Source organism: Ailuropoda melanoleuca, chromosome 1, assembly GCF_002007445.2.
Source record: "Ailuropoda melanoleuca isolate Jingjing chromosome 1, ASM200744v2, whole genome shotgun sequence".
In the NCBI taxonomy this organism is placed as follows: Eukaryota; Metazoa; Chordata; class Mammalia; order Carnivora; family Ursidae; genus Ailuropoda; species Ailuropoda melanoleuca.
In genome coordinates, this window is record NC_048218.1 from 174,477,500 (window position 1) to 174,489,762 (window position 12,263).

Below are 12,263 nucleotides of genomic sequence, written 5' to 3' on the forward strand. Positions count from 1 at the left end.
TTGTGATTTGTATGTCCATCCCTCCCTTGATAACAGAATGTGTAACCCTATGCCAGGGAAAGCTGGGCTTTGTTCTTCAGGTTCTAGTCCATGTGTTCCTGCTTTTGGCAGGCATCTGCCCTGATTCTGTCTGTAAGAAGTTTATTTCTCCATGTCCAGAGACTCCAGAGCGACCATGTGTGGTTCTGTTGAGGGCTGGTTTCATTGGCGTCCTCGTGGTGCTACTGAGTCGCTGTAGTCTGAGCTGGGCTCACAGAAACGACTTTCACCTTCTGTCTCCAGTCCCAGGCTTTCTCCCTGCTGGCGGAGAGCAATGCCTGCCACTGCTGCCATCTCCTCCACTCCCTTTCCATCTGGAAATGCAGTGAGATTTCCTTTCTCTGGTCTCCCTACACTGAAGCAAATTAGTCTAGCTCTTGTGGCTGGTAGAAAGTGAATTCAATTGAAGTTTGGAGTGCAGCCGCCTGTAGATGTAACTCTTGTTTTGTTGCGAAGTAATGTCATCAACCAAGAGCTAAGCTTCTTGCTTGTGTTTGTTTGTAATTTGCCTATATGTGGCATTAAATGAGCACCTAGAAAAAGAGAGAAACGTACAAACGCTGACAGTAAGAATCTGATCGTTGACAAGCCCCCCCCCTTTTTTTTAATCTATCTCTTTCTCCAAATAGAATGAGAAAACAACTCTAGAGCAGCAAACAGTTGCACCTTGGCCAGATAACATGGAGGCAAGTCTCAATCCAGGCTTTTGGAGTAAACACAGGGAGCTTATTCAAGATTCAGAACAATTCCTTGGGCAGTATCTTCTCTTCCACAGCACGGGTGCCATTGGCACAAATGGTAAAGGGTAGCCAGGGACCCGACTAGCATGTATTGACGACTACCATTAATGTTCTAGGAATTGTGTTACATATTTATATTCTTTTAAAAAAGGGTGGGGGTGGTGGTTAGGAGTGATGACTCCAGACCTGCGGGACTGCTATTGTGTAATGCATAGGAAAACTACCCTGGAAGTTAGAAGACCTCACTAATGCTGGTTTCGCCACCAAAAACCTATGTAGTATTGCATCATGTCCTTCACCACAGTTCCTTTTACAGTGGATTTTATGCTAAAGATTACAAGGTGAATTTTATACTAAAGATCACAAGGTGGACACACTCAAGCCATTTTAACTCCCAAGTTAAGACCTAAATGTGCAAATCAATATCTGCTATATTTTCAATCTCAGTTGGAGATTGATTAACCAGTTGTTGAGGTTTGGGGCTTTTTGGTAGTTTTCCTTTTCTCCTCACTTTTGGGCTGATTCAACACCACTGATTTTAAGTATATTTATAAATGTACATGTTCATCTACCCCAGACTGGGGAAATGGTATAGGAACTGAAAGAAGTCCATCTATCTCTTTAGTAATAGTTCTGATAAAAAAGACTTCAGGGGAAAAGGATGAAACCTTTTGATTACCATGAAATTTGGGAATTTAAGATTTTGAGGAAGTTTGGGAATATATTTTTCAATTTTTGGGTTACAACTGATAAGCAGATAATGGCTGTAATGTAAAAAGTTTATTAGAGTTGAGAGATGTACAGTTCTTAACACACATGAAAAAGCTTTGTGTGTAATCTTGATTTCCAGATTTATTTAGTATAGGAGTAAAAATTAATTATCATTCATGAAGTGCCAGCATAGCTTCTGGCTTACAATAGTAGATGGAGTATTTTCTTTATCTATATGGTCAGGGCTTTTCCTGGAAGCTTAGGCTAGTTAAGGCTTTCCCAGTAATTAAAGAAACATTATCATTATTGTTATCCTAATTAGCTACATTGTATACTTACACAGCACACACAAACAAATATCCCATCTGGGGGAAGGAAAAAACTTAACACTGCTACTATGTGTCTGGCACTTTGCCTAGCTCATTATATACTTTATTGCATTTAATTCTCAAAACAAAAACAAAAATAAAAAAAAAAACAAAACAACACAAAAAACCCAGTAACATCTATGGTGCCAGAACGTATTGTGTTTCTTGAATGCCAGTGGGAAGGCCATTGTTCTCTACCATGCTTGCTTATTATTTTTTTTTCCCCTTCTATTCATTTCCCTTTATCTCTCTTTCCTGCTTTCTATGTTCTTTTCTTCCTTCTCTTCTCCTGGCCTCTTGGTCCTGGTTGTAGATATTTGTTCCCTTTCCCTCCCCTTCCCTGTGCTTCCCTCTCTGCAGTCTTAAGTTCGCCAAAGGCTCCTGTGGGTATTCTTTAGCTCCACTGGTAACTTTTGTAGCTAAAACTGTTGCAGGCTTCTGGCATAAGTCAAACCACATTTGGCAAAATGTGTGTTTTGTATCTGGAAACTGGGTTATACTCCTTCTAGAGCAATTAACTAGATAATTGCTCTGGCATAAAGACAAATTTGTACTATTTTTGTAATGAAATAGATAATTTTAACTATAGCTCCACCTAATACTTCCAAGGACTGCTAAAAACCCTGGCCCATTCTTGTTTTAGATCAATTAAATGTCTCTGAAGCTTTTTAAATATTCTCTTTTATAGGAAGTTTACTGGCCTTTAATCACTGTGTTGTTTTTGAGCTGGGAGTCCTTGGTGTCTCATGAAATAAAAACCAAATGCTCTTTGAATTAAGCAAAATGTACAATGGAGGGGCAAAAACTTCACCTTTTCTTGCTTTAATTTTCTTTGGCCAGGGCATGTGACTGGTTTGGTCAGCACATCAGATTAGTTAGCACCAAAAGGGGTGTGAGTCTGTAGTCCTAAGGTGTGATACTGGAAAGAATGTCGTGAAGGAGGAGGGAGATGTTCCTGGTCTGATACTGGTGTTCATATCATTAACTGGTCACTCCAGCTGATCTACAATCAGCTGCACCGTTACAGAGAACCCAACCTGTGTGCTCAGCTTTGTACTGTTCAACAAATGGAAAACCACATGTCCCTAGGAGTGTATACTATAATTGGGGAGTTTAGAGGGTCCCACACACATAACATGAACAAACTCTGCAGGAGAATTAGGGGTAACTTTTTTTTTTAAACAAACATTAAATGCTGCTGATGTTCACAAGAAACAAAAAGAACTGTGTGACTAAAGGAAGATTTCTTGGAGAATTCAGGATGGGAACGACAACCCCGAGAATGTAGCAAGTGAGTGAAGAACAGGCATGTCCCAAGCAAGGACTACTGTGTCTTCTTCCACCTCCTCCTTTATGATAAAGCTAGGCCAACCGATCCGTGAGGCAGAACAGATAAACCTTCAGGTGTTGGAATCAGAAAATGTTGCTTTGGACTATTGCTTGTTACTACCTGGCTCTGTGACCTTCACTGTGTCTCCCCTATCATCGATAAAGGTGATGATNTTAAACAAACATTAAATGCTGCTGATGTTCACAAGAAACAAAAAGAACTGCGTGACTAAAGGAAGATTTCTTGGAGAATTCAGGATGGGAACGACAACCCCGAGAATGTAGCAAGTGAGTGAAGAACAGGCATGTCCCAAGCAAGGACTACTGTGTCTTCTTCCACCTCCTCCTTTATGATAAAGCTAGGCCAACCGATCCGTGAGGCAGAACAGATAAACCTTCAGGTGTTGGAATCAGAAAATGTTGCTTTGGACTATTGCTTGTTACTACCTGGCTCTGTGACCTTCACTGTGTCTCCAGCCTATCATCGATAAAGGTGATGATACCGCTTACCTCTGGGTCTCTCAGAGGATTTCTTGTGATTTTCTTCATTCACTCAGTATGTTTATGTTTTGTTTTGTTTTTTAATTGGTTTTAGCACTTAGTTCTAGATCCTTTGCCAGGCTGGGGGATATAGAGGTAAATATATCGGATACATCTTTGTCCTCAGAAAACTTGAGAGTTGAGTAGAGAAGATCTATGCACTTATATAAAAGACATAGTTTGACTTCTGGCAAATCTTCTAGCAGTCTATGTGGGTGTATTTTCATTTGCAGTTTTTGATAATCATAGTGTCTCAAATGGGAATTATAAAATGGAAGAAATAATTCCAATCTTCCAACCAGCACAGTGATACTATGCAAATTCAGTATTCTGTATTGAGTCATTAAACCTCCTTAAAAGCTTCCCAATAGAGTATCATACTGATCTGTATTGATATATATATCTATATATGCATATACACACACACATACACATGCACACATAGTAATGCTTTAGGTTGGACAACATCTCCTTGAGAATAGGAGTTCTGCCTTTATATCTGTAGGAGGACTAGAAAACTGTATAGCGTAGAGAGGTTCCTTCCTCCTCTTTGGAACTGAGGTACTGCTACTTTCTTGACCTTCATTGTGAATAAAATTTACCCAGTTATCCCAGCCTTTGGCACTTAAAGATACACTGCTATGCAAATTGTACCTGGGGATGTACCTTAATCTAGTATCTACTTAGTCTTAAACAATTTTGTTATCTATAAGATAGAAAAAAATGCATGCATTTTGTCTCCTTCCCCCACAAGTTGTTGATGCCTACTGCACAGATTCCTGAGAAGCAGGACTCTGAATCAGGTTCAGAGATTAGCATACAGGAAGTGCATTAGAAAGTGTGCTGGAGATCACACCTAAGGTAGAGGAGGGAAGAAAGAAAGCAGAGTTGGACAGGGAAAAAAGGAGGTTGGTGGTGTGGTCTTATTGAAGTCCTCAACCTGCCCATGGGGAGCTATGAACTTGGGAGATCCCTTTAGAGTTGTCCCAAGTTGGGGCAATGTCGCCAGGCCTTCATATCCCCATGTTGATCAGTTATTGGAAGACGGCTGTCACAGGACTAGGGCATGGCCTTGGGTGAGGAGGTGGCTGTCTTTAGCTGAGGTAACTCCCTGAGAGAGCTGGTGGAACAAATCCCTTAATTCCTGAAGAGGGATGTGGGTGATGGGTCACCGCATCCCCTACATACACACTCTTCTCTAAAAGGTAAATTTAGGGTAGAATCTTTATACTCTACCATATTATCAATGTCTGCATAAAACAGTTATGGTATTGATATTCAGATATGCTTAGGTTCTCTGGAAGCTTTCATTACAATAGAAACTTGACCTGAGAGTGTGACTCAGAATCTCTGAGACGTGTAGTTGTTGGGGTTACAGAGGAGGCTGGGTGTATCCAGATAATCCATTATAAGACAAATCTTTTTCTCCGTATTTGGTTACGTGATATGGCTGAAACTTTAGCTCTCTTTTAAAAGTTCTTTCTTGGGTCCTGAGTCAGCATTCTCTCATGAAAATGTTAAAGTTAAATTAGGTAGTTGCTGATCATTTACTGTCTTCCCTATTGCATTTATATTCTTCTTAACCTTGTTTACATTAGCAATAAATAGCTCCTAGAGAGCAAAATGATGCTTTTATTTCCATCAAGGACTGTGATCACTGGTTCAGCCATACCATAATACATTGCTGTACGGAGCTAAGCTAATGACTCTTCAAAACAGTGTAATAAACTCACAAATGAGAGTTTATTCAATTTTCAGTAACTGTGGGTTAAATCTCCCAGGAATGCATAAAATATAGGGCTTTCTAAGATTACACTTATTTGCTTGCTTTTAAATTAATTTGTTACCGCTTATCTGACCTACTTTAATTCCAATTCAGATGTTAATCTTATATTTTTAAAAAATTTGTTCTTTAATGTTTTTATGCTTTTTATAAATACTAGAACTATAAGGTATGTGTATGGGGGGGTAAATTACACATAAAATCCATTTCTATGCTAATGAAGTGTGTTATATGAGACTCTTCATGCTTTTAGAGAGAAAATAGACAATACTGATATTTATCTTCTTGGATAAAAGGTGTTTGTTAAAAATATAAACCATGAGCTTCCTAGTTAGTTACATTTTTCTCATGTCTTGAAGGAAGTGTTTGCTTGAAATTACTGGGGTTTGGGAGGTGGGGAGAGAAACCAAAATAAAACAGATGAATGACTGGTTGCAGATTTAAGACTACAAATCTTATATTTTTTATAGTTAAAAATAGGGCTGTTTTCAAACAAAGATTCAGAATCTGTTTTACTCAAATACAGTAATACAAGTTGAAAACCATTCATTTTATTTTAATAAGCAAGGGTTCCTACTCGTCTTCTCCCTACCTCCTATTCCCAACTAGTATGTTATTTTTTATCTCTTCTTTTTCTGTACTTAAACTCCTGGAAAATTTTGAGCAAATGCAAAAGTATGAAGGTTAAGACAGAACCTCTCAAATACATACAAAATTAGGAAAAATAAGATAAATCCTCCATGTGTCTATTAATTTCATTAATTATCAACTCCTGACCAATCTTGTTTTGTTTTTACCCCACCCACTTTCCTCTGTCTCCACCAGATATCTTAATGTTACATTATTTCATCTGTGTATCAATGAGATTTAGACAAGAGCTCTTTAAAACACAGAACTACAGAGCTATTCTACTTTACAATTTCCTAAGAGCATCAAATAATGAATAAGTGTTCAAGTTGTCGGTGACATTATTATTTTACTTTTTTGTTTCAAATCAATATTGAAATAAGACTCCTACATTATAATTGGTTGCTATAGTTCTGAAGGCTCTTTTGCTATGTGAGTTTCCTCTCCATTTTTAATTTTGCTTCTTAGAGTTTTTTTGATGGAACCAGGTCATTAATTCTGTATAGTTTCCCACAGTCTGGATTTTGCTGGTTGCTTTCCAATGTGTCAATTAACATGTTCCACTTTCCCCTCTATTTCCTGTAAATTGGTAGTAAGATCTTGAGAACGGATCAGATTTAGCTTTAATTTTTTCACAAGAATGCTTCAGATAACATGTTGTATTTCCATCCAGAAGCATATAAAATTCAGTTAACTTTTTTAATGATGTTAATAGCCATTAATGATTATTGCCTAGGTCCATTATTTATGGTGTTAAATTATTAAAATTCTGTCACTCCCACTTCATTTATTACCCTAATGTACAGTTTGTATACAGATTCAGTTTGCTTGATTATTTCCTTTTATTCATTGGTTTTCAAAATAACAGATTGGCTCCCAACATCCCCTAGATGCAATCAGTGAATTTATCATCTACCACATTTTGTGTATTTGTGTCAATCCATTGTAACTGGTCAATGCATTTACGTTCAGTTGTCCTTTTTCAGCCAATGGGAGCCTCTTTAAATTGGTTTGAATGTGCTGTTGACTCTTCTGTCATTTGGCAGTTTCTTAATATCTCATATGACAACAAGTTCCAGGTTCATTTCATACATATCACAGACATGGAATCAGCAATTTCTCCAGAATTCTGGGAAATGGTATTAAAAGTAATAATTTGGGTGCTAGGGCTTGTTTCTTGTAAAGTTTTTTGTTGCTATTGGGTCGGTCATCGTATCTAGGCTTTTTCAGTGAACAGCTTGTTTGTCTTACTAAGAACTCATGATGTAATTTACTGATAGTCTCACTTTTAAGAACATAGGGTTTTTATTTAACTGCATTGATCTTATATGTCTTGTCTCTTGTTGAAAATGTCCGTTCTCAAATCCATATAATCATTCATTTGCTTTATCCCATGATACAAAACAGTTGACTCAGAATAAAATACAAACAGTGCCGCTGGCAATATGATTTATACAGTTTAAGACTTTTTTGCAGTTCTTTTTATACTCCAGTTATATCTCACCTGGCATATATAGTAAAAGTTACTGTATTTCAAAGTCACTTAAACTCTTTTCCCTGTTTTACTACAAACTCAGTACACAGTTGGGTTTATTTGCTATGCTTTAGCTTTTTGGAATTTACCTTTTAAAAACTATTAAAATTGGGTACAGTATCTTCATTGTCTAAATGTCAAGTTTATAAACAAGGTATGTTCAGAGAGGTCTAGCTTCTCTGTTCTCTTGACCCCTTCCTTTCCTTATCTTTGTTATAGGTGAATACTTTGAGAAATCCTTAATCCTTTAATCAAAACTTTTTTTCTTTGGTACTTAGGAAGGTTTTGTTCTAATGATTTGATGTTAATATCCTTCTATAATAACCACAATTCTTTTATTTCTGGATGTTGTCTTTTGGTTTCCTACCATAAGCACTACTGAAAGTAGCTAATGATCTATTCCTTCTCTCCATTCTCTTCCAGCATTTATTTTATTTATTCTATTTTTGATAATAATAAATATTTTTTTAAGATTTTATATTTGAGAGAGATCGAGAAGGAGAGAGTGCACAATTGGGGTGAGGGGCAGAAGGAGAAGCAGGCTCTTCACTGAGCAGGGAGCCCAATGGGGGACTCAATCCTGGGACTCTGGGATCATGACCTGAGGTGAAAGCAGATGGTTAACCAACTGAGCCAACAGGGCACCCATCCCAGCATTTATTTTAGAAAACATTATCCTGCATGGTATTGGCACACACACAAAGACACATAGATCAATGGAACAGAATAGAGACCCCCAGAAATTGATCCTCAACTCTATGGTCAATTAATCTTCAACAAAGCAGTAAAGAATATCCAATGGAAAAAAGATAGTCTCTTCAACAAATGATGCTGGGAAAAATGGACAGCCACATGCAGAAGAATGAAACTGGACCATTCTCTTACACCATACACAAGATAAACTCAAAATGGATGAAAGACCTCAATGTGAGAGAAGAATCCATCAGAATCCTAGAGCAGAACATAGGCAATAACCTCTTTGACATCGGCCATAGTAACTTCTTTGATGACATGTCTCCAAAGGCAAAGGAAACAAAAGCAAAAATGAATTTTTGGGACTTCATCAAAATAAAAGGCTTCTGCACAGCAAAGGAAACAGTCAACAAAACAAAGCAGCAACCGACAGAATGGGAGAAGATATTTGCAAATGACATTACAGATAAAGGCCTGGTATCAAAAATCTATAAAGAACTTCTCAAACTCAACACCCAAAAAAACCCCACAAATAATCCAGTCAAAATGGGCAGAAGACATGAACAGACACTTCTCCAAAGAATACATACAAATGGTTAACAGACACATGAAAAAAATGTTCATCACTAGCCATCAGGGAAATAAAAATCAAAACCACAATGAGATACCACCTTACTCCAGTTAGAATGGCAAAAATTGACAGGAAACAAGCGTTGGTGAGGATGTGGAGAAAGGGGGACCCTCTTAACCTGTTGATAGGAATGCAAGCTGGTACAGCCACTTTGGAAAACATTATGGAGGTTCCTCAAGATATTAAAAAAGAACTACCTTATGACCCAGAATTCGTACTACCAGGTATTTACCCCGAATATACAGATGTAGTCAAAAGAAGGGGCACAAGCACCCCAATGTTTATAGCAGCAATGTCCACGATAGCCAAACGGTGGAAGGAGCCAAGATGTCCTTCAACAGATGAAGAGATAAAGAAGATGTGGTCCATATATACAATGGATTATTACTCAGCCATCGGAAAGGATGAATACCTATCATATGCATTGACATGGATGGAACTGGAGGGGATTATGCTAAGTGAAATAAGTCAAGCAGAGAAAGACAATTATCATATTATTTACCCATATGTGGAACATGAGGAATAGTGTGGAGGACCACAGGGGAAGGGAGGGAAAACTGAATGGGAAGAAATCACAGAGGGAGACAAACCATGAGAGACCCTGGACTCTGGGAAACAAACCGAGGGTTACAGAAGGGAGAGGTTGGGGGGATGGGGTAACCAGGGAATGGGTATTAAGGAGAGCACATGTTGGGATAAGCACTGGGTATTATACGCAACTAATGAATTCTTGAACACTGTATCAAAAACTAATGATGTACCATATGTTGGCTAATTGAACACAATAAAAAATTATACAAAAATTGAAAGATAAAACATTATCCTTTTACAGTTAATAACCATAATGTAATGATTCTGATCTACTTTTCATATATTCCCCATTTTTCACCTTTTTTTTAATAGCTATATATGAGAATGTAGGCCTATCACATAGTATAATTTCTCTACTATAAATACCAGTTAGCTTTAGTTTTTTTTGGCACATATTTAATGCCCATCACTAGTCCTAATGTCATTGTCACTCTAATTTTATCAGAAACCCATTCTGAAAAAGTATTTATATGCATATTCTTTGAACTCCTGAATTTTCATAACATTGTATCATGGCTTTTATACCTGAAGGCATTTGTGCTAAATATTAAGTCATTAGCTCATATTTTCCCCTGTGTTTCTTTGTTATTACAAGGTCTCCTGTCATAAAACGTTTCTGTAGACAAGTTGATGACCATCTCCTCTTCTTCCATTTGTAACTTGGTCTTACTGCCTGGCTGCCTGATGGGTTCTCTTTTTCTTTAAGTTTCATTGATTATTAGTGTATTTTTCTGTTATTCTGGTTATTTTCAAGTTTTTATTTCAAAGTTGATCAAATTTTTAGAATTCCATTTGGTTGTGTCATTATTGCATATATTGGATCTCCTTTACATTTGGTTTCCCTATTTCTATCTTTATCCTTTCAGTCTTCTATAAATCTTCATTTCTTTTAATTTTTAGATTTGTCTCCTTTTCATGCTGTTTGTCTTAATATATCATCCACAGTTTTTATGCACTTTTGTGTTTCATCTACTTATTTCTGAAATGTTTTTCTCAATTTTCTTATGTTTTCCCAGCTATCATTCAAATCTTTCTTTCAGTCATCTAAATTCTGAAGTTTTTCCTTATCAAATTTGTGTCCTTTTATTTTCTTAATTTCTTAGCTTAATTTTAAAGTATTGATTATCATTTTTATCTTTTCAGGTTTTTATCTTTATGATGTATCTTTATCTTTTATCTTTATGAAGCATTCATTTGTCTTAATCTGCACCTTACTCTATTAAACAGATTTTGAGTGGGATTTTATCCTAATCTGTTTATCTTTTATCCTTTCTGTTACTCATGTTTAAGTGTGACCATTTTTTCCTGTTTTTATGAGAAGATGGGCCAGCATAACTCTTCTCATAGCTTCAGAATTACATCTGCTACTTTCACAAAGTGTTTAAGATGACGACCTTGTACTTAGTGTAATATGGAAGCCGTCCTTCTCACCTCCACTTTGATATGAACCTTCCTTTTCTGCTCTGTTGTTCCCCTCTTATTCAATTTGGATTCTACTCTCAATAGTTTCTTTCCTTGGTGAAGACTTTTGTTTCAGAAGAAAGTTTCATCTAGTTTCTAGTTTCAAAGGCCCAGAACCACTCCACCAGCATCTGTCCTTAATATTTCTTCTATTACCCTGCAAATTGGAGTCCATAAACTTTCCTGACATTTTTGGCTGCTGTCCTCTGCATGGCCTGTTGAGTATTTTGGTTTGTACTGTAGGTTTTCTTAGTCTTAAGACCATCTAATAGCCTCTTGCTTTTTGTTTTCTCTCTTAAAGTTGCAGATCCTACATGGGTCATGTTGCTTTTGGTGTCTTCTATCTCCCAGTTTATATTTTCAGATTTGGGGCACTCCTTGCATCTACTCTGTTACAGAAGTATTTTTGTGAGATGGGGATTTTGCTATCCTAGGTTCTTTGTCAGTTATGGAGCGTAGTAGGATTCAGATAGCCAGAATCTTTCCTGCCATCATTTTCTTAAGCCAGCATTTTAAACTTAAATCCAATTCAACATTTCTGAGATGTAAAGATTCTGTATAGTCTATCAAAAACCTGTCTCAGTGTTTTATTGAATGATACAATATTTCTACTTGAATTTGCTAGAAAAAAAACTTCTGTAAGGCTAATCTTCTAGGAAGAAACAATTTATAAAAATCCTGCATTTTAGCAAGGGGTAGTGGAAAACAAACAATATAGTTACACTTGGATTTGACACTCACCAATATCATTGAGCACTTTATTATTTGTTACCTTTCTGAGGCTCTGTTACACTTCTGAGCTCATAATGGGTACCTAATAACCTTCATGAATGAATACTTGAATTTCTCTGAGCCCTGGTACCTTCCTTGAATTATCTTGTGAATTGATAGGAGAGTAACAATATGTGTACATCCTTGCACATCCTTCTCTTATTCATTTTCCTTAGGACACCTAATGACAAATGAGCATGTTCCTATGTGAGGACATGCATGTGGTTGTTCTAAGTGCACATGTGTTCGTGATACCATGTGTTTGTGTGAGGGCGTGTACATGTGCACAGCATCCCACTCCCCAATACTAAAGATCTACATTCATCATAGCTTCATATGGTAATGTATAAGTGAATTCTAGAGTTACAGAGGGTTAGAAATAAGCTTTGGTGGGGTGCCTGGGTGGCACAGCGATTAAGCGTCTGCCTTCGGCTCAGGGCGTGCC